Raw genomic sequence first — 23,612 nt, 5'->3', positions numbered from 1 at the left:
ACGATGGTGCTTTTATTGACTATCCAATCCCTTTTGTAGCAGTCACAGTTGGAGGAAGTGACCTAAAATTAATTTGGGATTTTGGAGACTCCAGTGGTTTAGAATCCAATACTCAAGACCACAGATACAATGTTACGGGTTGGTTTGTGGTGCAATTTACAGCTTTCTACAACATAAGTCAGGTCTCAACGCAAATGACAATTAAAGTACAAAAATTGGAGTGTACCCAGCCTCACATCTACCTAGTTGAAGAACAATCTAAAATATTAAAATCTAGGCCAAGCTTTTTTGAAGCAAGAGTGGACTTCAAAGGTTGTTACACACAAAGCATCATATCTCTGGGAGATTTTCAGAGGCCCTGATTGCTCAGCAATGGACAAGTTATCTTTAAATGATTCAGTGGATGTTACTACACCGCTTCTGTCTCTGCCAAATCACACTCTTAAAGTGTGAAACTACTGTCTGACATTAACCACCAGACTGCAGTGAACTCCCCTAAAACAACACAAGACCGTAATGATCGCTGTGGTTCACGGTCAACTGGTGTCTCTGATTAACGGTCAAAATGATCTGATTCTGGATGCAACTGAGTCGTATGATCCAGATTCAGAAGAGAATAATACTGAGCTGTTTCGGTTCGGTTACAGAGGTAAATTACATTTGCAAATCACCAACACACAGTACAGTAAATACCTCATTCTCTCAAGTTCACTTCTGTCAGCACTTGATTTCTGGTGGATTATGTGCTTCCAGAACACTACAGCATCATCTTCAGCCATTTACACCCCTCATCATCCTATTTCAGGAAATGGAAGTATTCTTGTTCTTCCCAGAAGTGCATTTTTGCCAGACAGTGTCCCACTTTACTCTCACCCTTTACAAAAGTGGGCAACAACTTGTCTCTGTATCATAGTCAGTGAGTGTTAGCTCATTTTACAGTACTTAAGCTTAGAAATGTAATTGTGAACATATTTTGTCATTAATACTGTTCATTCTCTCAAGTTACAGTGGACAATGCTGCTTTACTATCTGTGAATGTGAAGTGCATATCCTGTGATTCCCTGTTGTCATTCCATGTGAGTCATAGTAGGCAAATTGTCATGGCTGGCTATTATTCTTCATGTGAAGAAGACACTGTACAGGTAATCCATTCACAACATAGTTTAAAATGACTTTATATCAAACAAGCCCATAATGTCTCATGTGTTCGTCTGTCCTTCTTTGCAACTATACATACAGCTACATAGATAAGTTTGTGTAGACTATGTTTTTAGGGAATACTTTAGCTTGATCACTGGTTAAATGGTTCTATTTAAAGGAATATTCTGGGTTCAATACAAGTTAAGCTCAATCGACAGCATTTGTGGCATAATGTTGATTACCACAAAAATGTATTTTGACTCGTCCCTCTTTTCTTTTTCTTCTTCTTTTTTTTTTTTTTTTACATAAAAAATTATAATGTAAATCTCTTACAATGTAAGTGAATGGGGCCAATTTTGGAGGGTTTAAAGGCAGAAATGTTAAGCTTATAATTTTATTAAAGCACTTACATTAATTCATAAATTAAACTCATGTATTATTTGAGCTGTAAAGTTGTTTAAATTGTCATTTTTACAGTCGTTTCAGGGTTTTAGTGTTTGCTGACATTACATCGCCATGGCAATGAAGTTGTAAAATTGGCTATAACTTTACACAGAAAAGGTTAGTAAGTAATTTTGCCACACTAAAATCATGTTTACATGCATATTGTTTATGTCTTGTGGTTATACTTTTGAAACAGTGAGTATTTTAATGCAAAAAATGGCTCCCATTCATTTCCATTGTAAGTGCCTCACTGTAACCCAGATTTTTGCTTTTTTAAAGAAAGAGGGGCAAGTCAAAATTAAATTTTGTGGAAATCAACATTATGCCACACATGCTGTCGATTGAGCTTAACTTGTATTGAACCCGGAATATTCCTTTGAAGTTGCTTTGGAGCGATTTTTGTTGTAAATAAATTAATAAATTTGAATTGTATTCTATATTCTGATATTGGTTACAAAAAACATGGACACAAAGATATGCTGCTGATTTATGATAATAAAAAGTAAATATTGATAGAAGTTTAGCTTTAGAACAGTGACAAATAAATGCCATTTATTTCATTGAAAATATATAGCTGCCTTTTATATTTTAGGAAGGGGGTTCCTTGCAAGGTCATCATTACATTTTGGGGTTTCTGGCATTAAAAAGTTAGAAAAACCCTGGCCTATAATCTTATAAGCCACTGATTTTACTCCATCTTACAGTACAGGTGGATGGCAGAGAATCAAAGAGGTGAAGCTCTAGCACTAAATGAAGTCACTACCTCAACAGGAAATCTCTGGAGACAGATTAGAGTCATTAGAGTAGGGGGGCTAATAGAGGGACATGAATACACCTTTACTCTCAATGTGTCTGAGCCAGCCTCTGGGGTTTGGGGGTCAGCAAGCATCACCTTAGTCCCCAACCATCCTCCCTATGAGGGCATTTGCACTCTTTCACCAGACTCTCTTCATTTCCTGGAAGACTCTTACTAAAGTGACAGTATATGTGCATGTAGTGTGTTGATAATGATGGATCATTAAATTATTCATCAGCAAGTTGAAGAACACTATAAAGTATTTCAACACTAATTATTTAAAACACTGATCACTCCTCACCTTTTTTATATCAAAATCTCTTCCACAGCTAGTGACTTTTATTGCTCAAGAGTTGGAGGACAAGATTCAGATACAAGGAAGCATAACTCAGGCTTTGTCAACTCTGCCAGTCTCCTTGCTTCAGGATGCAGCTCAGATCAGCTCAGCTTTGGCCCAATCCACAATAAGACTATCTACTGTTAAAGCTCATGGAAAGAAACAGCACACCCAATCCAAAGTATTATACAGCAGCACCCTACGCCTCCTGTTTCAGCATTAATTACAGCTCAGCACAAAGCATGACGGCAACTTTCTGTAGATCCAGCACAGTGCTATCATAAAATGTGACACAAGAACCAAAGGCTCATCACAGAATAAAGACTGCCAGCTGTGACAACACTCAGAGGGACTTTACATAATGAGGAGTGGAGGGAATACAGAAGAAATTCATGCTACCTAAGAACAAATTATTGTCACATGTGATATTGGTGGATAATGATTATGGACCAAGTACAAATTTTATATACTAGGACAAAAACTGCAGGTGGTTCCCTCTGAAGTGCAGTGCAAGGGCTGCCAAGCAAAGGTTCTGAAGGTTACGGAGAAGATGATAAAAGTTATAAGAGAACAAACTGGACAGAGTGACATCAACCCTGCAGATACCGGCAGGAACATTCTCAATGTTTTAAGTAACTACATCATTCTTCAGCATTTACATTCAGTGTGATACCAGAGGGTCACCCTGAAGCATAGATTGAACACTAAATGTTTTTCATTTTGGTTCTTTATGCGCAAACATGGTATTTTTATGCGCTGGAATTCTGCAACAAACTTTCCAAATGGTAAGCAGAACAACATTTTTTGTTTGTTTTTCTTTTGTTTTTTGTGTGTTTTTTTTAATCGTTTCTAATCCCCCTTCCATTTTCATTGCAGGTGGCACCCTTACTGTTGATCATATAGAGAAGAGTAATTAAGGCTACAAGCATTTGGGAACATCAGAGACAGCTGTATCAGCACTAGGCCAGACTGTAGAGCTCATGCGTTTGTTGATATTGACGCGGATCTAAGAGGCTCTTTCCCTTGCTGCTCCAAAGATCAGTGGGCATACGGGGTGATCCTACTAAAAACCTCCTGTGCACAGACCCCACATCCCAACAGCACTGAGCTCTCACCTGAAGGAGAAATGACAAGAAGTCCTGCAGATTCTTCTGTAAATGGAGGCAGAAGAAAACCCATTCATTCCAGCTGCAGAACCTCCTATATCCATCACGCTTGCAGCCATGGAGTTTGCTACACCACAAGGGCATTCCCATTGTTGACCTGACACCAGACACTGCAATACAATCCACTTTGCAGAAAAAGACAAGAGAGATAGAGGATGAGAAGTTGCTGAGAAAAATTTACTGTATGCTTGAGGAAGTCTTGACTCTTGAAAAATAATTTACAACACTTAATAGTGTCATAATTATTTCATAATTACTAATCATGGCGGCCTTCATCTCAACAACCCCTGAACACCAAGCCCCGTTTAGACTATCTTAACTATTGGAGCACCTAGCCGTGCATCTCATGTTAAAGCCTTTGGTTTATTATTAGCTGCCGCCCAGCAGTTTAATATTAACAGTTGTGAGTACCTTTTAACATTACACTGATAGGCTATACTCTTGCTGCAAACATGTCTGCTGTGTAGTTTGGGCTTTTGAACTTAAAATGTGGATATAACTTGTCTGCTGTGCGCAACAGGACCTGGAAGTTACAAAACTGGCAAGCATTTGATTGATATTGTAGCATGTTTAAAGATTATGTGCTAGTGTTCTGAATGCACTGATAATATAATGCACTAAGTTCGATTGTGCCTTCGTGTTGGATGATAATGGGAAAGCCACCCATCCGAGGGGTTCGGGGTGTGTGCACGCGCAGGGCGTGCAGGGGTGTTAGATAGAAGTGAGAGAAAGATTTTGAGAGAGAATTGTTCGTTAGCTTCATGACGTGTTTACTGTTACTTGTATGGTTAAGAATAAGTCTCAGAAAAGTGAACGACTGTACTTGTTCATTAATAGTGATTGTTACATTAACATAGTAGCCTATGTTATATTTCAAGGTGACGTTATGCATGGAATAAATTTTTTTTTTTTAAATAGGTTTTCAGAACACCCACTACACACTGTGTATTAAGTAAAGTCTGTTTGTCTGTGCCAGTGCTATATACAGCCCTTAAAAGGCCATGTACATGCAAAAATGCACCTCCCGCTACAGCACCCCCAACTTCAATCATCTTCCCACGGCCCTGTTCAAGGGGCCAATTTTTGCACCTCTAGTTCAAATTTATAACTCGTTTTGGGTACATGCAGTTGAAGTCAGAAGTTTACATACACTTAGGTTGAAGTCATTTAAACTCATTTTTTTTAACCAATCCACAGATTTCATATTAGCAAACTATAGTTTTGGCAAGTCGTTTAGGACATCTACTTTGTGCATGACACAAGTAATTTTTCCAACAACTGTTTACAGACAGATTGTTTCACTTTTAATTGACTATATCACAATTCCAGTGGGTCAGAAGTTTACATTCACTTAGTTAACTGTGCCTTTAAGCAGCTTGGAAAATTCCAGAAAATGATGTTGAGCCTTTAGGTGATTAGCCAATTAGCTTCTGATAGGCTAATTGGAGTCAATTGGAGGTGTACCTGTGGATGTATTTTAAGGCCTACCTTCAAACTCAGTGCCTCTTTGCTTGACATCATGGGAAAATCAAAAGGAATCAATTCTGGTTCATCCTTGGGAGCAATTTCCAAATGCCTGAAGGTACCACGTTCATCTCTACAAACAATAGTACGCATGTATAAACACCAAGAGACCACGCAGCCATCATACCACTCAGGAAGGAGACGCATTCTGTCTCCTAGAGATGAATGTAGTTTGGTGTGAAAAGTGCAGATCAATACCAGAACAACAGCAAAGGACCTTGTGAAGATGCTGGAGGAAACAGGTAGGCAAGTATCTATATCCACAGTAAAACAAGTCCTATATCGACATAACCTGAAAGGCTGCTCAGCAAGAAGGAAGCCAAATGCTCCAAAACCACCATAAAAAAAGCCAGACTACAGTTTGCAAGGGAACATGAGGACAAAGATCTTACTTTTTGGAGAAATGTCCTCTGGTCTGATAAAACAAAAATGCCATAAAGACCATTGTTATGTTTGGAGGAAAAAGGGTGAGGCTTGCAAGACAAAGAACACCATCCCTCACTGTGAAGCATGGGGGTGGCAGCATCATGTTGTGGGGGTGCTTTGCTGCACAAGGGACAGGCACACTTCACAAAATAGATGGCATCATGAGGAAGGAAAATTATTTGGATATATTGAAGCAACATCTCAAGACATCAGCCATCAAGTTAAAGCTCGGTCGCAAATGGGTCTTCCAAATGGACAATGACCCCAAGCATACCACCAAAGTTGTGGCAAAATGGCTTAAGGACAACAAAGTCAAGGTATTGGAGTGGTCATCACAAAGTTCTGACCTCAATCCTATAGAAAATTTGTGGGCTGAAGTGAAAAAGCATGTGCGAGCAAGGAGGCCTGCAAACCTGACTCAGTTACACCAGTTTTGTCTGGAGGATTAGGCCCAAAATTCCAGCAACTTATTGTGAGAAGCTTGTTGAAGGTAGTGATGGGAAGATCGGATCATTTTACTGACTTGAATCTTTGAGTCTCATTCAGCAAAATGAACGAATCTTTATTCAAGTCATTTAGTTCATTTAGTTCATTTGAACAGAATTAAATTAAAATGTTACATTTTCAATAGCCAAATCCCCCCCAACATGTCTACTTACGCAAACTTTGATTATAGTCCAAATAAGGAAAAATGTATAATGCAGCCAAGGACAAATGATGAGAAACAGAAAGATTAGTTCACCTCTAGAATCTTCTTGTCGGAGTCATTCGTTCTTTTGTCACTGCATAGCTTATACAGCTGTCACGTGACAAAAGAACAAACGACTCAGACCAGAAGACTCGAGAGGTGAACTAATCATTTCTGCTTCCTGTGTGAGCAATGCATAGCGTATACGACTGTCATGTGACAAAAGAACGAACGACTCGGACCAGAAGACTGGAGAGGTGAACTAATTATTTCTGTTTCCTGTGTGAGCAATGCATAGCGTATACGACTGTCACGTGACAAAAGAACGAACGACTCAGACCAGAAGACTCGAGAGGTGAACTAATCATTTCTGTTTCCTGTACAGCACCTACACTATATTGCCAAAAGTATTCGCTCACCCATCCAAATAATTGAATTCAGGTGTTCCAATCACTTCCATGGCCACAGGTGTATAAAATGAAGCACCTAGGCATGCAGACTGCTTCTACTAACATTTGTGAAAGAATGGGCCACTCTCAGGAGCTCAGTGAATTCCAGCATGGTACTGTGATAGCATGCCACCTGTGCAACAAGTCCAGTCATGAAATTTCCTCGCTACTAAATATTCCACAGTCAACTGTCAGTGGTATTATAACAAAGTGGAAGCGATTGGGAATGACAGCAACTCAGCCACGAAGTGGTAGGCCACGTAAAATGACAGAGCGGGGTCAGCGGATGCTGAGGCGTATAGTGCGCAGAGGTCGCCAACTTTCTGCAGAGTCAATCGCTACAGACCTCCAAAGTTAACGTGGCCTTCAGATTAGCTCAAGAACAGTGCGTAGAGAGCTTCATGGAATGGGTTTCCATGGCCGAGCAGCTGCATCCAAGCCATATATCACCAAGTGCAATGCAAAGTGTCGGATGCAGTGGTGTAAAGCACGCCGCCACTGGACTCTAGAGCAGTGGAGACGCGTTCTCTGGAGTGACGAATCATGCTTCTCCATCTGGCAATCTGATGGACGAGTCTGGGCTTGGCGGTTGCCAGGAGAATGGTACTTGTCTGACTGCATTGTGCCAACTGTGAAGTTTGGTGGAGGGGGGATTATGGTGTGGGGTTGTTTTTCAGGAGCTGGGCTTGGCCCCTTAGTTCAAGTGAAAGGAACTCTGAATGCTTCAGCATACCAAGAGATTTTGGACAATTCCATGCTCCCAACTTTGTGGGAACAGTTTGGGGATGGCCCCTTCCTGTTCCAACATGACTGCGCACCAGTGCACAAAGCAAGGTCCATAAAGACATGGATGAGCGAGTTTGGTGTGGAAGAACTTGACTGGCCTGCACAGAGTCCTGACCTCAACCCAATAGAGCACCTTTGGGATGAATTAGAGTGAAGACTGCGAGCCAGGCCTTCTCGTCCAACATCAGTGTCTGACCTCACAAATGCGCTTCTGGAAGAATGGTCAAAAATTCCCATAAATACACTCCTAAACCCTGTGGAAAGCCTTCCCAGAAGAGTTGAAGCTGTTATAGCTAAAAAGGGTGGGCCGATGTCATATTAAACCCTATGGATTAAGAATGGGATGTCACTTAAATTCATATGCGTCTAAAGGCAGATGAGCGAATACTTTTGGCAATATAGTGGTTTTCACGTAACAAACGAACAGAGGTTGCGCAATGCACATGTGCGGCCAACACAAAATGAACGAATCACTCTCTGAGACTACTCGTTCTTCTGAATCACATAAAAGATTAGTTCAAAATGAACGATTCGACCCATCACTAGGGGAAGGCTACCCAAAATATTTGACCCAAGTTAAACAATTTAAAGGCAATGCTACCACATACTAACAAATTGTATGTAAACTTCTGACCCACTGGGAATATGATGAAAGGAATAAAAGCTGAAATAAATCATTTTCTCTACTATTATTCTGACATTTCACATTGTTAAAATAAAGTAGTGATCCTAACTGACCTAAGACCGGTTAATGTTTTCTACGATTAAATGTCAGGAATTGTGAAAAACTGAGTTTAAATGTATTTGGCTAAGGTGTATAACTTCTGACTTCAACTGTAATTGTACTCCAAGGACCCATTGTGTACCTTTAAAAGTATATGTATATGTTTTGTTCCTCTTTTTGTCTCCTTAAAGAGATAGTTCACCCAAAAATGCAATTTCTTTCATCATTTCCTCACTTATGCCAATGCAGTGTATGACTTCACATGCTTTGCGCATATCGCCACCTACTGGTCGGGGCTGGTCAAAGGTGGAGATTTATAGTAAAAAAATAATATTGATCTTTTTCTTACCCACACCTATCATATCACTTCAGAAAACATGTATTTAACCCCTGTAGACTTATGGATTACTTTTATGCTGCCTTTATGTGATTTTTGAAGATTCAAATTTCTGGCCACCATTCACTTGCATTGCAATGGACCTACAGAACCGAGATATTCTTCTAAAAATATTCATTTGTGTTCTGCAGAACAAAGAAAGTCACACATCTGGAATGGCATGAGGCTAAGTAAATGATGAGAGAATTTTCATTTTTGGGTGAACTATCTTTTTAAGGGTACAAATATTCCTGTGGCATGTTACATGGTAGCCCAGGGCTTTCATCTGGTGGCCCACAGGCCAAATCAGGCCGTCAGTATTTTTATCCGGCCAGGGCTGGCCCAGGCTCTGTTGGCGCCCTAGGTGAGATTTTAGAAGTGAACTCATGCACTCAATAAATGATGCGCAATTTTCAAAAGTGTATACTGATGGGACCATTCTGCGTTGCTTGAAGTTTTGCTGCTACTTTTCTATCATGTGTTAGTAAAACTGAATAAAAGCTGAATAAAATTATTAAATGTTTATTTTACCATACTTCAATGCAGTGGTAATTTAGTATTCAATTTAACACTCTCAGGAGTCTGGTTTAATAGTAAAATAAAATATTCTGAAATTATAGATTCTAAAAGTTTAATGTTTGCCACAAAGTGGATAAAGTTTTTTTATTCTGAAAACATTATCAACCTGTTTACACGCTCATTGATTATAATGTACAGTACTGTGCAAAAGTCTTAGGCACGTATGATGTTTCACAAAAGCATTTGTCTTAAGATGGCTATTTACAGTTGTGCTCAAATGTTTGCATACCCTGGCAGAAACTGTGAAATTTTGGCAATGATTTTGAAAATATGACTGATCATGCAAAAAAACGGTCTATTATTTAAGGATAGTGATCATATGAAGCCATTTAATATCACATAGTTGTTTGGCTCGTTTTGAATTCATAATGATAACAGAAATCACCCAAATGGCCCTGATCAAAAGTTTACATACCCTTGAATGTTTGGCCTTGTTACAGACACACAAGGTGACACACACAGGTTTAAATGGCAATTAAAGGTTAATTTCCCACACCTGTGGCTTTTTAAATTGCAATTAGTGTCTGTGTATAAATAGTCAATGCGTTTGTTAGCTCTCACGTGGATGCACTGACCAGGCTAGATACTGAGCCATGGGGAGCAGAAAAGAACTCTAACCTGCATAACAAGGTAATGGAACTTTATAAAGATGGAAAAAGATATAAAAAGATATCCAAAGCCTTGAAAATGCCAGTCAGTACTGTTCAATCACTTATTAATAAGTGGAAAATTTGGGGATCTCTTGATACCAAGCCAAGGTTAGATAGACCAAGAAAGATTTCAGCCACAGCTGCCAGAAGAATTAATCAGGATACAAAGAAAAACCCACAGGTAACCTCAGGAGAAATACAGGCTGCTCTGGAAAAAGATGTTTTGGTTGTTTCAAGGAGCACAATATGACGATACTTGAACGAAAATGAGCTGCATGGTCGAGTTGCCAGAAAGAAGCCTTTACTGTGCCAATGCCACAAAAAAGCCCCGTTAAAATATTCCCGACAACACCTTGACACGCCTCACAGCAGTGACGAGACCAAAATAAAGCTTTATTGTCACAACCATAAGCGCTATGTTTAGAGAGGGGTCAACAAGGCATATAGTGAAAAGAATACCATCCCCACTGTGAAGCATGGTAGCTCTAAAGGCATGAGGAATCTTGTGAAAATTGATGGCAAGATGAATGCAGCATGTTATCAGAAAATACCGGCAGACAATTTGCATTCTTCTGCACAAAAGCTGCGCATGGGACGCTCTTGGACTTTCCAGCATGACAATGACCCTAAGCACAAGGCCAAGTTGACCCTCCAGTTACAGCAGAAAAAGGTGAAGTTTCTGGAGTGGCCATCACAGTCTCCTGACCTTAATATCATCAAGCCAGTCTGGGGAGATCTCAAACGTGCGGTTCATGCAAGACGACCAAAGACTATGTATGACCTGGAGGCATTTTGCCAAGCTGAATGGGCAGCTATACCACCTGCAAGAATTTGGGGTCTCATAGACAACTATTACAAAAGACTGCACGCTGTCATTGATGCTAAAGGGGGCAATACACAGTATTAAGAACTAAAGGTATGCAGACTTTTGAACAGGGGTCATTTCATTTTTTTTCATTGTTGCCATGTTTTGTTTTATGATTGTGCCATTCTGTTATAACCTACAGTTGAATATGAATCCCATAAGAAATAAAAGAAATGTGTTTTGCCTGCTCATTCATGTTTTCTTTAAAAATGGTACATATATTATCAATTCTCCAAGGGTATGCAAACTTTTGAGCACAACTGTATATTTTCAGTTTTAATGTGTCAATAGGAAATATAAATGTAAGACTCCCAAACATTACTTTTGCAAATAGAAAAGATTAGAGTAGAAGAAAAGGGAGCCCTGCAACAGATGTCATGGCCCCCACAAAGCCCCCCACTGAACATTGTGTCAGTCTGAGATTACATAAAGAGACCGAAGCAGTTGAGACAGCCTAAATAGATAGAAGAACTGTGGCAAATTCTCCAAGAACCTTGGAACATCCTATCTGCCAACAACCAAGAAAAACTGTGTCCATGTGTACCTAGGAGAATTGGTGCTGTTTTAAAGGCAAAGGTGGTCACACCAAATATTGATTTAGCGTTTTTTATGTTTATTGGACTTTGTATGACATTAAGTGAGAAATGAAAACTATTTATGTCATTATTTTTGAAGACATCCTCATTATGCAACATTTTTCACAAGTGCCTAAAACTTCTGCACAGTATTTTAGGTCTCTTCAATGGTTTGTTTGGCATCGCATTTGGAAAAACTTTCATGATAAATCGACCCGCGGGAAGCAGTTTGCCCTGGTCTGCAATTGAGGGTGCTCTAATGTTCGTTTGAGGGTGCTTAGCATGAATGCTTTAGAATACAGTCCTAATCATGGTCTCTTTTAAAAGAAGACACTTAGGAGTTTTTTTGGTGAAGTGAAAGAGTAGCAATATAACTGAAATTAAAACAACATTATAGAAGCTTAAGTTTATTTTAAAGAAAATACACTGCACTTAACTTGCACTTAACTTAAATAAAACAAGCAAAAAACAGCCCACAGTGTCCATGCCAGTTAAGAGGTTCTAAATAAGCTATTTCAAAGTAGTAAATAAACATCAATGGCTAACATGAACAGTCGTTAACTTTTGATTCTTACCTTTATATTGCTCTTTTTTTCTGCTCCTCTTCTTTGTGCCGCTTCCTGCCTTGTTCACCTGATAATTTGGTTCTTTTTTTCACTCATTTTGTCTACATATGATAAGGATCCGATTATAATATAATCGCATAGCACTAGTGCTCAATATATGGGTAGAGGGGCGCACAGTCGTCACGACAGGGCGCAATTCTGACAAAAAATAAATAAAATAAAAACTCTGGTGTAGCGCCTCTCTGCAATTTTATGCCCTAGGCAACCATCTATGTCGCCTATGCCACCGCCCGGCCCTGAAAGGAGGATATGGTGAGTGGAACCTTTAATGCACCGTCTTACTGTGTAAACTTTGACATTCATGTAACTCCCAGTTCATTCAACTGAACAAACAAGGTCTTACCCAGTTATTAAACACCTGATTTCTCTGCTGCTGTCACAGACTGTCACTCAATCACTGCTGCAGCATCAAACTCTTCAAAGTGAAACACTTTCTTCACTCTGCACAGTGGAAAAAAATAATATTTTCGCCATGCAATGCCTTCATTTAACACCAAGACAAGCTGATATTTCAAGATTAAAATCACAGCTCCAACTTAAAGCAGCATGCTGAGGTAAGTTTTGGCTCTAATCCTAACGCGGACTTTTCTGTGTAATTAGATGGTCATATTCAAGGTGATAATGTAACTGTCACAGTCTGTCTCACTCATGTCTTTATTTTGGTTTTCCACTGGACTACATCTCCCATAGTTCACTGCCCTGATCACTTCCATCTGTTCATCATCATCTGCACCTGCCTTCCATTCCCTCATTTGTTTCCCTGTGTATATATACCCTCTAGTTTTGTTCATCATTTGTCAGTCCTTGAAGTGTTGTGTTGAGTTTATGAAGTGTATAGCTATATTGATCAAGTGTTTCCTTCTTTTGTTATTTTGTGAAGTTAGCTCTATTGTTTGTTCCACTCCAGCATTTATAATTAAAAGATTGAAAGATTCTAGTCCTGCATCTCCTTTCTTCCTCTTCCACTCCTAGACACCAATGTTACAGTAACTGGTCTCTTATGACATCAGTTTTTAAGTGTACATTTTTAAATCAGTGCAGCAATATATCAGTGCGCTTTGTCCCACATCCCGCATGTCATGAGCATTATTTACGCGTTTACCACGTGCCCTCGCAGGGGTACTGGAAACTATCGCAGCTACTTCAGGCGGATTAATTGTATAAATCCATGTAAACATCCAAGTTGAGTGTAAATAAATTCATTTTGCTCTGCCATTCGCGTGACCGACAACTGGAGCGTGAACAGACAGCATTTCTGTGCGTGCACAGTGAGGTGCGCGGGGCGCGCGCGTTTGAGATGTGTGGGTGCGAGGCGATCGTATGGTGAAGAGAGTGGCTGTGTTCGAAATCATTCACTATTTCGTATATAGTGAATGGCAGTTAGTGCACTATATCTCAGCAGTGAGTGAATGAAATGAGTGAGTGAATTCAGATGCTGACGTATACACCGAGTGTAGGAGCTCTGGGGCTGTCACAGAAACTATGTCACAAATGAAATTTTAAAATACTTGGGCCTTACTTGTTATTCTTATTAAATAATATATTAATACAATAAATCTTCACTCTGATTGCCATTTTTAATATATACTGTGTGTTAATATAAAGAGTAAATAAACTGTATCAAATAAAGAGTTCATTTTAAAATATATCTGTATGTTTTGCCTCTCTATATGTTATGTTATTTTAATCAAGTAATGATTTGTCAAAAAGTAATTTACTGCATTCAGCATGAAATAAAACATTGCAGGAGTGAAGGAAGCAGTAAACTCCCAGCTGGTACGTCTTCCCCATGGTGGATTATGGGCAATTAATCGTTGTCGAGTGTACATCAAATGTATACGCGAAATTAGAGTGTTTTGCAGCTAATAATGAGTGAACAAAAGTAGGGAACAAGTGGCTCACTCAGAATTCAGACACTCCTACAAAATGGCAGACACCTGAATTAGTGCACTATATAGTGGATAGGGGGCGGTTTCAGACACAGCGAGTGTTCCATGACCAGGGTTGGTGCCCTACACAGGCTGCGTACTCTGCGCTTAGAGAGCGGAGGTACTGCTGTACAGAACTAATGATATAAATTCTTTCAACACTGAAAACTCTAACTACACTGAAATAAGAATCCACACAGGACTTTAAAAGCTTTGAAATAGCTAAAGTAGGCATTAATAAAACATGATCTTGCTTTGTTTTATATTTCAGCATTATATAAAAATGCCCTTGTGGGACATTTTCACTGTAATAATTACTAGAAATGCTTCCAAACCTCTCTTGTTGACAAATTCATCCAGATCTGACAAGAGCCCTTAAAGGGATAGTTCACCTAAAAATTTAAATTCTCATTATTTACTCACCCCCATGCCACCCCAGATGTGTATGACTTTCATCTGCTGAACTCAAATGAAGATTTTTAGAAGAATTTCTCAGCTCTGTAGGTCCATACAATGCAAGTGAATGGGTGGCAACATTTTAAAGCTAAACAATCAAACATAAGTCAGCATAAAAGTAATCCATAAGACTCCAGTGGTTAAATCAGTATCTTCAGAAGCGATGTGATAGGTGTGGATGAGAAACAGAGAAACAAATCACTTTAACATTCTTCTTCTTGTGTTTTTGGCGATTCACATTCTTTTTTGCATATCATCCCCTGATGTCTAGCAAAAAATGACAAATATTGATCTGTTTCTCACCCACACCTATCATATCACTTCTGAATACATGGATTTAACCACTGGAGTCTTATGGATTACTTTTATGCTGCCTTTATTTGCTTTTTGGAGCATCAAAATTTTGGCCTACAGAGCTAAAATATTCTTCTAAAAATCTTGTGTTCTGCAGAAGAAAAGTCGTACACATCTGGGATGGCATGAGGGTGAGTAAATGAGGAGAGAATTTTCATTTTGGGTAAACTATCTCTTTAAAGTGATAGCTCAGCCATAATTTAATATTCTGTCATAATTTCCATACCCTCATGTTGTTCCAAACCAGTGAGACGCTTTTTATTACATGGAACACAAAATATGTTAGACAGAATGTTAGGGACCGACAGTCTCGGTCACCATTCACTTTCAAAATATGGAGAAAAAAAAAACATTCACTGAAAGTAAATAGTGACTCAGGCAAATATTCTGTCTAATATCTACTTATTGTGTTGCATGGAAGAAAGAAATTCATACAGGTTTGGAACAACATGATGGTGATGATGACAGAATTTCCATTAATAATAATAATAATAATAGTAATAATAATAATAATAACAATTCTGTAATATATGTTCAATGTGTCTATTATGTAATTTGTGAAAGTAACGAGTTACTCACTACTTGAGTACTCTTTTAATTGGATAATTTCTTACTCTTACTCAAGTAATTATTTATGTTAGTACTTTTACTTCTACTTGAGTAATTATTTTTTTTTAAAGTAATTGTACTTTTACTTGAGTACAGTTTTTGGCTACTCTACCCACCTCTGTATAAATTACAGGTACAACCATACTGTACAACGTTCACACTCCATACAAAAACTTCAGAAGAATAAATTGTTTATTATTAATTACACAGACAGTACTCTTATGCATCATTATTTAAATGATAGCTAGAGCAAGCATATATTCCTGATTTGGTTTATTAAATCTGCAAAACCAACCGATCTCATGAAAAGTCATACATAATTTATGAGTTGGCTTTTACGTATGGTCTCGCACGATGTTGTTCGCATAAACTCATAAAACTTCATCACGTGCAAATTCCTGGATGTCTAATGCAGAAGTAAGCACGAGTTCCGCGTACGAGGCGTTAAGGACATACTTATTAATATTATGCCCTTACCCAAATCCCTTATCTAAACTTAACCAATCAAGAGAGTGTGTAAACATGATTGAAGCTGTTGTGTGTGACAGAAGCAAGTAATTGTCGCGTATTAGATGGAAATGATTTCCAGTGACGTCATTGACTGTAGTGAAAGTTGTAGGATTTCAAGCGATACAACGATATCATACGATTTAGCCAAATTTAGAAAAGTCGGACGAATCCTGACGATTTCGCCGTGAGAGTGTGTTTGCAAAACTGCAAACTTGGATAATAAGTAATATTCTCTGTCTTTCTTACCACAGTAAATTGAAATTGAAACGGAACTGCTCAGACCTGCATACGCCATAATAATAAGCAGTTTCGCACCGACATGAATTCGTCATGAAGCGATGACTTGAAACGTTTTTGAAACATTAAGAAAAAATGTAGTGGAGAGGGAGTCTTCTTCACAAGGTCAAGGAATGTGTCTGATGATTTAATTTTCAACGCCTTCATCTCAGTGCTGGTGTGTTTTAAGTTTGATTTGGACGCCGCTCATTTTGGCTTGAATGACATGTCCGAGCCCCCTGGATGTGCAGTTGAACAGGGTGTTTGATGAAAAAATGCAGTCAGGAGCTTGTGATCTCCATACCCTCAATGATGGTGACTGAAGCCAAGGAGGGTGGATCAGATCGCAGGTCCAAAAGCCGAGTTTTTTGTCGACAGTATGGCAGTAACACGCTATAACTGCACACCGTGCATAAAAGCGCAAACACAAACAAACATAGTTCACGGTTTTCTACTCCGAACCTTCGCAAATCGGCATCAGGGATATATGCAACACTGATATCGTTGTTTTCATCTTTTCATTAGCTACATGACCAATCAGTCAAAAATGATCTAGCTTTTCATTGGCCGACTTTATACAGAGACAAACATGGATGACAAATCTTTACGTCACTCATGCCGACTGTCCTGTTTGGCTATTTTGAGTGACTACCCAACCACAACTGCACAGAATATTTTGAGGGAGGGCTCATTTTCTTTCGTAAGACCCTCCCAAATATCATTTTTGGGTGTTTTGCTACTGAAACACTACACAGATTACAAGATTTCACAATGAATGGACATGAATGATAACAGACTGATCAAAGAGAGATTGATCAATATTTCTTCATATTTTTACATTTTTGAATTAAAATCTCTAATGGATTTTATTTATTGGACTCTTGCAATGAAAAGCATACCGAAGTTTGGAGGATTGTACTCATCTATGTTTGGCTGGAAGACAATAAAGGTCAGAACTTCCAGTTTCATTTTCCGTGTTTTGATTTTCACTCTTAACACGTTTAATAAAATCTTATTGTTGTAATTTTGCGACCATCAAAATCTCTTCAACATGTCAAATCTTGAGACCCAGATCTTTCAAATGATATATTGGATGTCAATATTAGTTTACAATTTCACAGTTTAAACATGCATTAAATAAATATGCTAGTGGGTCATTTTTGACCCACCCGTCATTAACAGGTTAAACCCTCCAAAAATTGGCCACATTCACTTTCATTGTAAGTGCTTCACTGCCACCTCAATTTTTGCTTTTTTTAAAGAAAAGGAGGAACAAGTCGAAATTATTTTTATGTGGTAAACATTATGCCACAAATGTTGTCTATTGAGCTTAACTTGTACTGAACCCTGACCATTTTTTTTAATGACCATGGTTATAAAATTAAATGCTCAAGCACATATGGGTGTGGTATTTCTTTGGGCATCTACATACTTGGGACTATGTAATGAATTTTAACTTCAGATCTACATTCATGAAAATGCATCACTTGTAGTACAGGTGATGGATTGTGTTCCAGGTGACTCTCATGTGTCTCAGTATTGAGATGGATGTTTTCCTCAGTCATCCAAATCTCTCCTACTCTTCTTTTCTGTCCCTACCCACTGGCTCTGACTCTTCCATATATGATGGACAGTCTCCTTTCACTGTGAGAGAAAAATCTTTCTCCATTCTAAATTAGACCAGTTCAATTTCTTTAATTGGCAATGCAACAGATTTACAGAAACTTTAAATTAGAGTCAAGACATCTTATTTGTTTGTTGTTGTTGTTTTCCTCCAAGAGCTATTTACAAAGCAATAAACTTGATTCAGAATTTTGGAACTCTACAGAACAGTACCACAATTTTTACTCTACATACAATTACAGTATTTAAATAGTTTACATAATGACAGACTGTTATTTTAAACATGAATTTCAGACATAATGTGGATCACTGGTCATCATGTGACAGTATCTTTGGTCTGTCTGAGCTGACAGGAACCACTCATTTCCTGAAGAGAAAAAAAGCCTTTCTACAACTACATTTGTCTTCTCCGACCTCTGACTGTGACACCTTGAAACCAACCGAGTCTCCAGTTTTATAAAAACAACCACACTTTTTATTTGGTTGAAGTAATAAGGAAGGATAAGTGTGTATATGTTTCGATGTTAAAATACTTTCTCCTACCCAAGCTTAATATTCAAAGACAATGGCAGATGGGGGAGTGTTTGCAAAACCTCTTTGAAAACATTTTTGCAGTGTCGTTTGGTGACACTATTAGTGCAGAAATTACACACTTCAGCTTTTTACTGTCACACAATGATAAATATACCATAAAACAAATCACAAAAACCACCCACTTTCCTTAAAATATAGAACCATTTGTTCTGTTTTTAGAGGAAGATCTTAGGACTATATCTGCAGACCTGAATCCTACAAACACTCTGTCCTCTTTGCCAGCTGCATCTGACAGTGACCATTTAAACCCAATGAGAGCACACTATCTGACATGTGAGTGCTGCACTGGACACTTCACACTGAACCACTCACAGTTCACCTGGATACATGATCACATATCTCTATGTGTTTTTCTCTTCCAGTCAGGACAGTTTGTGTAGTGAGTGGTCTGATCTGAGTCTGGATACATCTGCATATGAACCTAGCTTACACAAATCCCCCTCAACCTTCTCAGTGCTCTGTGAGGCCAGCACATTTCTCCCTAGTCTTCCACCTGACTCTATAAACAGGGTTGGGGAGTAATGGAATACATGTAACGGGAATACGTATTTAAAATACAAAATATAAGTAACTGTATTCCACTACAGTCACAATTTAAATCATTGGTAACTGGAATACAGTTACATTCAAAAAGTATTTTGATTACTGAAGAGATTACTTTGCATTTTATTGTCATTTTTTTCATTTAATATTTAGTCCTTTCAGATGGAAAACATTTATACATATAAATGATGCGATCAAAAGTGCATTTGAACAGCGGTGAAACACTTTCTTATGATGTGTTACATTCATACGAGCAGACAGAGAAGTAAGTTTGAAGTAAGTTTGGTGCAGAAGAAATAGAAATATACCTTGTGTAAATTGTCAGCTTTACACTAAGCTAAAATAAAAAAATTAAAAAATACAGAGAGGTAGAAAAATTGGACCCACTTTATATTAGTTGTCTTTAACTACCATGCACTTAAGAATTTGATGCAATGTACTTATTATGTATGTTGTTGCATTGTAATTAATTACATTTAATTACATTTGTAGTTACCAACCAGTAAGTGGACTGGCTATTGGGAGAACCGGGACTTTTCCCGGTGGGCCGGCCGCGAAATGGGGCCGCATGTTATGCAGAACACGCCACAAAACGGCGCCACGATATGTGGAAGGGGGCAGCGATATAAAAGGACAGCAACCCCCCCCACCTTTGGGCCAGTTTCTATGTAAAATCCCAGGCCGAATTTCTTCCCAGTCCGCCCCTGCCCCCTACCCTTAACCTAACCCAAATACAACCCTTACCCTAAAACCTAACTTTAACCCCTAACCCTAACCCTACTCCTAAACCTACCCGTACCTTAACTTCAGTTGCAGCAAATGTGAATCTTATGAGAATTTTGCAGAAAAACATGAAGGTCGTTGTATTGTATGTATTTTAATGTTAGTACATAGTATTTAAATAAACATAATATAATGGGGGCCTGGGTAGCTCAGCGAGTATTGACGCTGACTACCACCCCTGGAGTCGCGAGTTCGAATCCAGGGTTTGCTCAGTGAATCCGGGTCTCCTATGCAACCAAATTGGCCCAGTTGCTAGGGAGGGTAGAGTCACATGGGGTAACCTCATCGTGGTCGCGATTAGTGGTTCTCGCTCTCAATGGGTCGCATGGTAAGTTGTGCAGAGAGTAGCATGAGGCTCCACATGCTGGGAGACTCCGCGGTGTCATGCACAATGAGCCACGTGATAAGATGCATGGATTCAGAAGCGGAGGCAACTGAGACTTGTCCTCCACCACCCGGATTGAGGTGATTAACCGCGTCACCACGAGGAACTACTAAGTAGTGGGAGTTGGGCATTCCAAATTGGGAGAAAAGGGGATATATATATATATATATATATATATATAAAAATAAAAAAAAATAAGAAAACAAAAATGAAGCATAATATACAGTGTGACCAAAATATTTTATTAGGGCTGTCAATTTAACATTAGTTTAGTAAATTATTGTAATTATATGCAAAAATACACACACACACACACACACACACACACACACATCATTCAATTAGCTACTAAAGGCAGCACACCTGGCCAAACCAAACTAACCAAAATCAAATGAATTAGAAATTAAACAAAAAAAAAAGTCATTTTTGTAATGTCTATTCAATGATTTTCTCATCTGCCACAGTAAGGTAAACTCTTTGAATTATCTTCATTTTAGGGCTTTTCTCAGCAGATTTAAACATACAGTATGCAATATGATCTGATTAATTAATCAGCGGATCATGTAGTTAAAAATTGTAATCGCTTTTCAGCCCTAGTTTTTATCAAAACAGAACAGATCTCACCTTATTCTTTACATAAGGTGCTCTTAATTTTTATTAAAAAAAAATCTTCTTTTTTTTCTTCTGCAGATATGTGTACAGGCACTATATTACACACTACATTTACGGTACTGGTAATAATATAAAGCCAGCATAACAGTAATCCATAAGACTCCAGTGGTTAAATTAATGTCTTCTGAAGCAATATGATAGGTGTGGGTGAGACACTGCTATGTTTATTGAGGGGGCATATGGGACTGCATCGACTTTGTGCGCATCATCCAGTGGTGGGAACTCTCTACTGCTTGGCTGCTGTGGACATTGGGTACTTGTGCGCCTATGTGCTGTTGTATTGATTCAAACCTCCTGAATGGTACAGGCAGAAATTTACTGGCCATCCATGAAGCCACAGGACTATGAGATGGTACAGTTTCTCATTAAACGGATCAAGTTATGGATAGGGCTTAGCAAGACCAAAGAGGTACAAAATCAGTGTCTGACTATTCTTGTCCATTATGATTTGCATTTACAGGAACATTTATATAGGTCCATTGACATTTATATTGACGTTTAGCAGACGCTTAATCCAAAGTGATTTACAAATGAAAAAAACAAAAAACTAAACAAAAACAAATGATTTATCAAGGAGCCAACAATATTAGTAGTATCACAATACCAAATTTCAACAGTAAAACAGAATAGTACAAATCTACAGCGAAAGTATGAGCAGAAAAGGCGATCATTTTGTTTATAGATGGTGATAGAATGTGCCATTATATACTGAATATGGTTATTAATCTGTTAAAGGCCCCATGCATTGTCATGTTGAGAGTAGTTTTGTTTCCTGTGTTGATGTATTTCCTGTTGAAAAAAATATATATATATTTGCACTAGATGCAAATAGCACCTGCCTTCCTTAAATACTACTTCTAATAATAAAAAACAAATTAATATAAATGTTTATTTCCTAGCAGTGATTTGGTCACTGTGAAGGTCTGGGAGTTTAGAGAAAAGTTTGATCTGGGTAATATTAACCATGTTTTTACTATTGCAGTAACCATGTTTTTTGGCAAAACCTATAGTTTTAATGCAATTAACCATGGTGTTACTACAGTCGTATGATGTTAACATTTAATTTGTGGTTACTATTATGTTACTACAAAATATCATGGTGATACAATGGTTACTGTGGTAAAATCATGGTTAATTTTTGTTGTGGAAGGATAAGTTTAGGGGTAGTGGTTGGTGTAGGGTGTCTGTGGGACTCTAAATAAACACAATAAACATGCTGCAGTGATGCCACTACTCTGTTTGTTAGTATTTAATTTGGAGTGCAAGTAGCCTCTATTGCCTCTGCCTTTTTTTTTTTTTTTTTTTTTTTTTTAAAGTTGTAATGGTCTCAAGGGGGCTGTATGTAGTAGATACATACATACATCCATGATACATCCATGCTAACAAAACACACAGATTTTTCTTATTGGTTGGAGTGTTGTCAACAACAATTTTTTTTATTTTTTTTTATCTTCTCTATAGTTTAGGCACCGAGTCAAGTTTGAAGGAATGGAATTCCTCCACCTTCCAGATCCTCCCAGGGCTCTCAAGCCTCCAACCTCTCCATACCACTCAGTCCCATGGCACCACGGCAAACTTCATCTGCTTCCTCTTTGGCCTCCGATTCCTCCATCATTTCAGACAGTTTTGACTTTAACCATTATGTGGACCACCTGGTGCCCTGTGTTGATAGCCTTCTGGTTGGTTTTGATGGTCTGAAGACTGACTGAAGAGGTGTACAGCTTTTAGCTCCAGCTTCAAGAGATCCAGAGCAGAATATCCCAGAGAAGAAATTTGCCTGGGCCTATGCAGGTGTCCATCCTTCTCCAAACCCAAAGCAACCACGAGTCCATCGATATCCATCTACCTATCTTTTGGAATGTGAACCAATTGCATTTTCTCTCCAAGGTCAATAATACCCTTCCATGCTGCCATGTTACCCATTCAGAGTCCTCACTTTTAGGGTCCAGTGCTCACTGCAATAAAGTAATACTGTCTACATTGGATCAAGGTTTGAACAGTACACCCCCCTGTAAATGGGGGCATCACAAGACATAGAGCCTGGAGTTCCTAAGGTTAGCTGGCTCTCAGAGCACTGTGGCCTTGCCAGAGAGACCCCAAAGCGAAGATAGACACAGGGAACATGTGCGTGATGGCATGCCAATTAAGAGACAGGCATGGCACACTGATCACACTGATTGAGTGAGGTAATATGTTTCATGAAATTATTATATATTACATCTGGACAGTAATTTTATCAGTAACACTTTACAATAAAGTTCTACAGTATATGTTAAAGCTACACTCTAGATGATTTCACATTTTTCGTTCGACACAAGCTAAATACCATTATTGAGACAGTATAAAAAACTCACTTGATTAGATGACATAATATTGGATTATACATCTTTTAGGACTTTCTCACCATCAGTGACTCTTGGTGTAGCTAGTTAGATCCGCTCTGATATGGTGATCACAGGCAACCATGGGTATACCTCAAACCATCAGATTCATCTGCACAGTAGATACCATAGTGCAGCATTAACATTAATGCATTATGTGTTTTGAACAACCAATGAACAATATGTTTTTACAATATTCATCTTAATGTTAATTTATAAATATTCTATTGTTATTGTTGTAGGTACATAATGTTACAAATGTATTAATAGGTCTACTGTACAGTATGTGTTGAAATCAACATTAATCAAGATAAAGGCTGCAAAAGCATTGTTGACTGATAGTGTTA

At 38.4% G+C, this 23,612-nt stretch overlaps 2 pseudogenes; both read left to right on the top strand.

The window, feature by feature from the left end:
- Window positions 1–516: 516 nt before the first annotated feature.
- On the top strand, window positions 517–19,023 carry LOC127426821 (uncharacterized; annotated as a pseudogene).
- Window positions 19,024–21,035: 2,012 nt separating this feature from the next.
- On the top strand, window positions 21,036–23,034 carry LOC127427496 (polycystin-1-like; annotated as a pseudogene).
- Window positions 23,035–23,612: the final 578 nt, after the last annotated feature.

Source organism: Myxocyprinus asiaticus, chromosome 36, assembly GCF_019703515.2.
Source record: "Myxocyprinus asiaticus isolate MX2 ecotype Aquarium Trade chromosome 36, UBuf_Myxa_2, whole genome shotgun sequence".
Taxonomy (NCBI): Eukaryota; Metazoa; Chordata; class Actinopteri; order Cypriniformes; family Catostomidae; genus Myxocyprinus; species Myxocyprinus asiaticus.
This window is presented reverse-complemented; position numbering and strand designations above follow the sequence as displayed.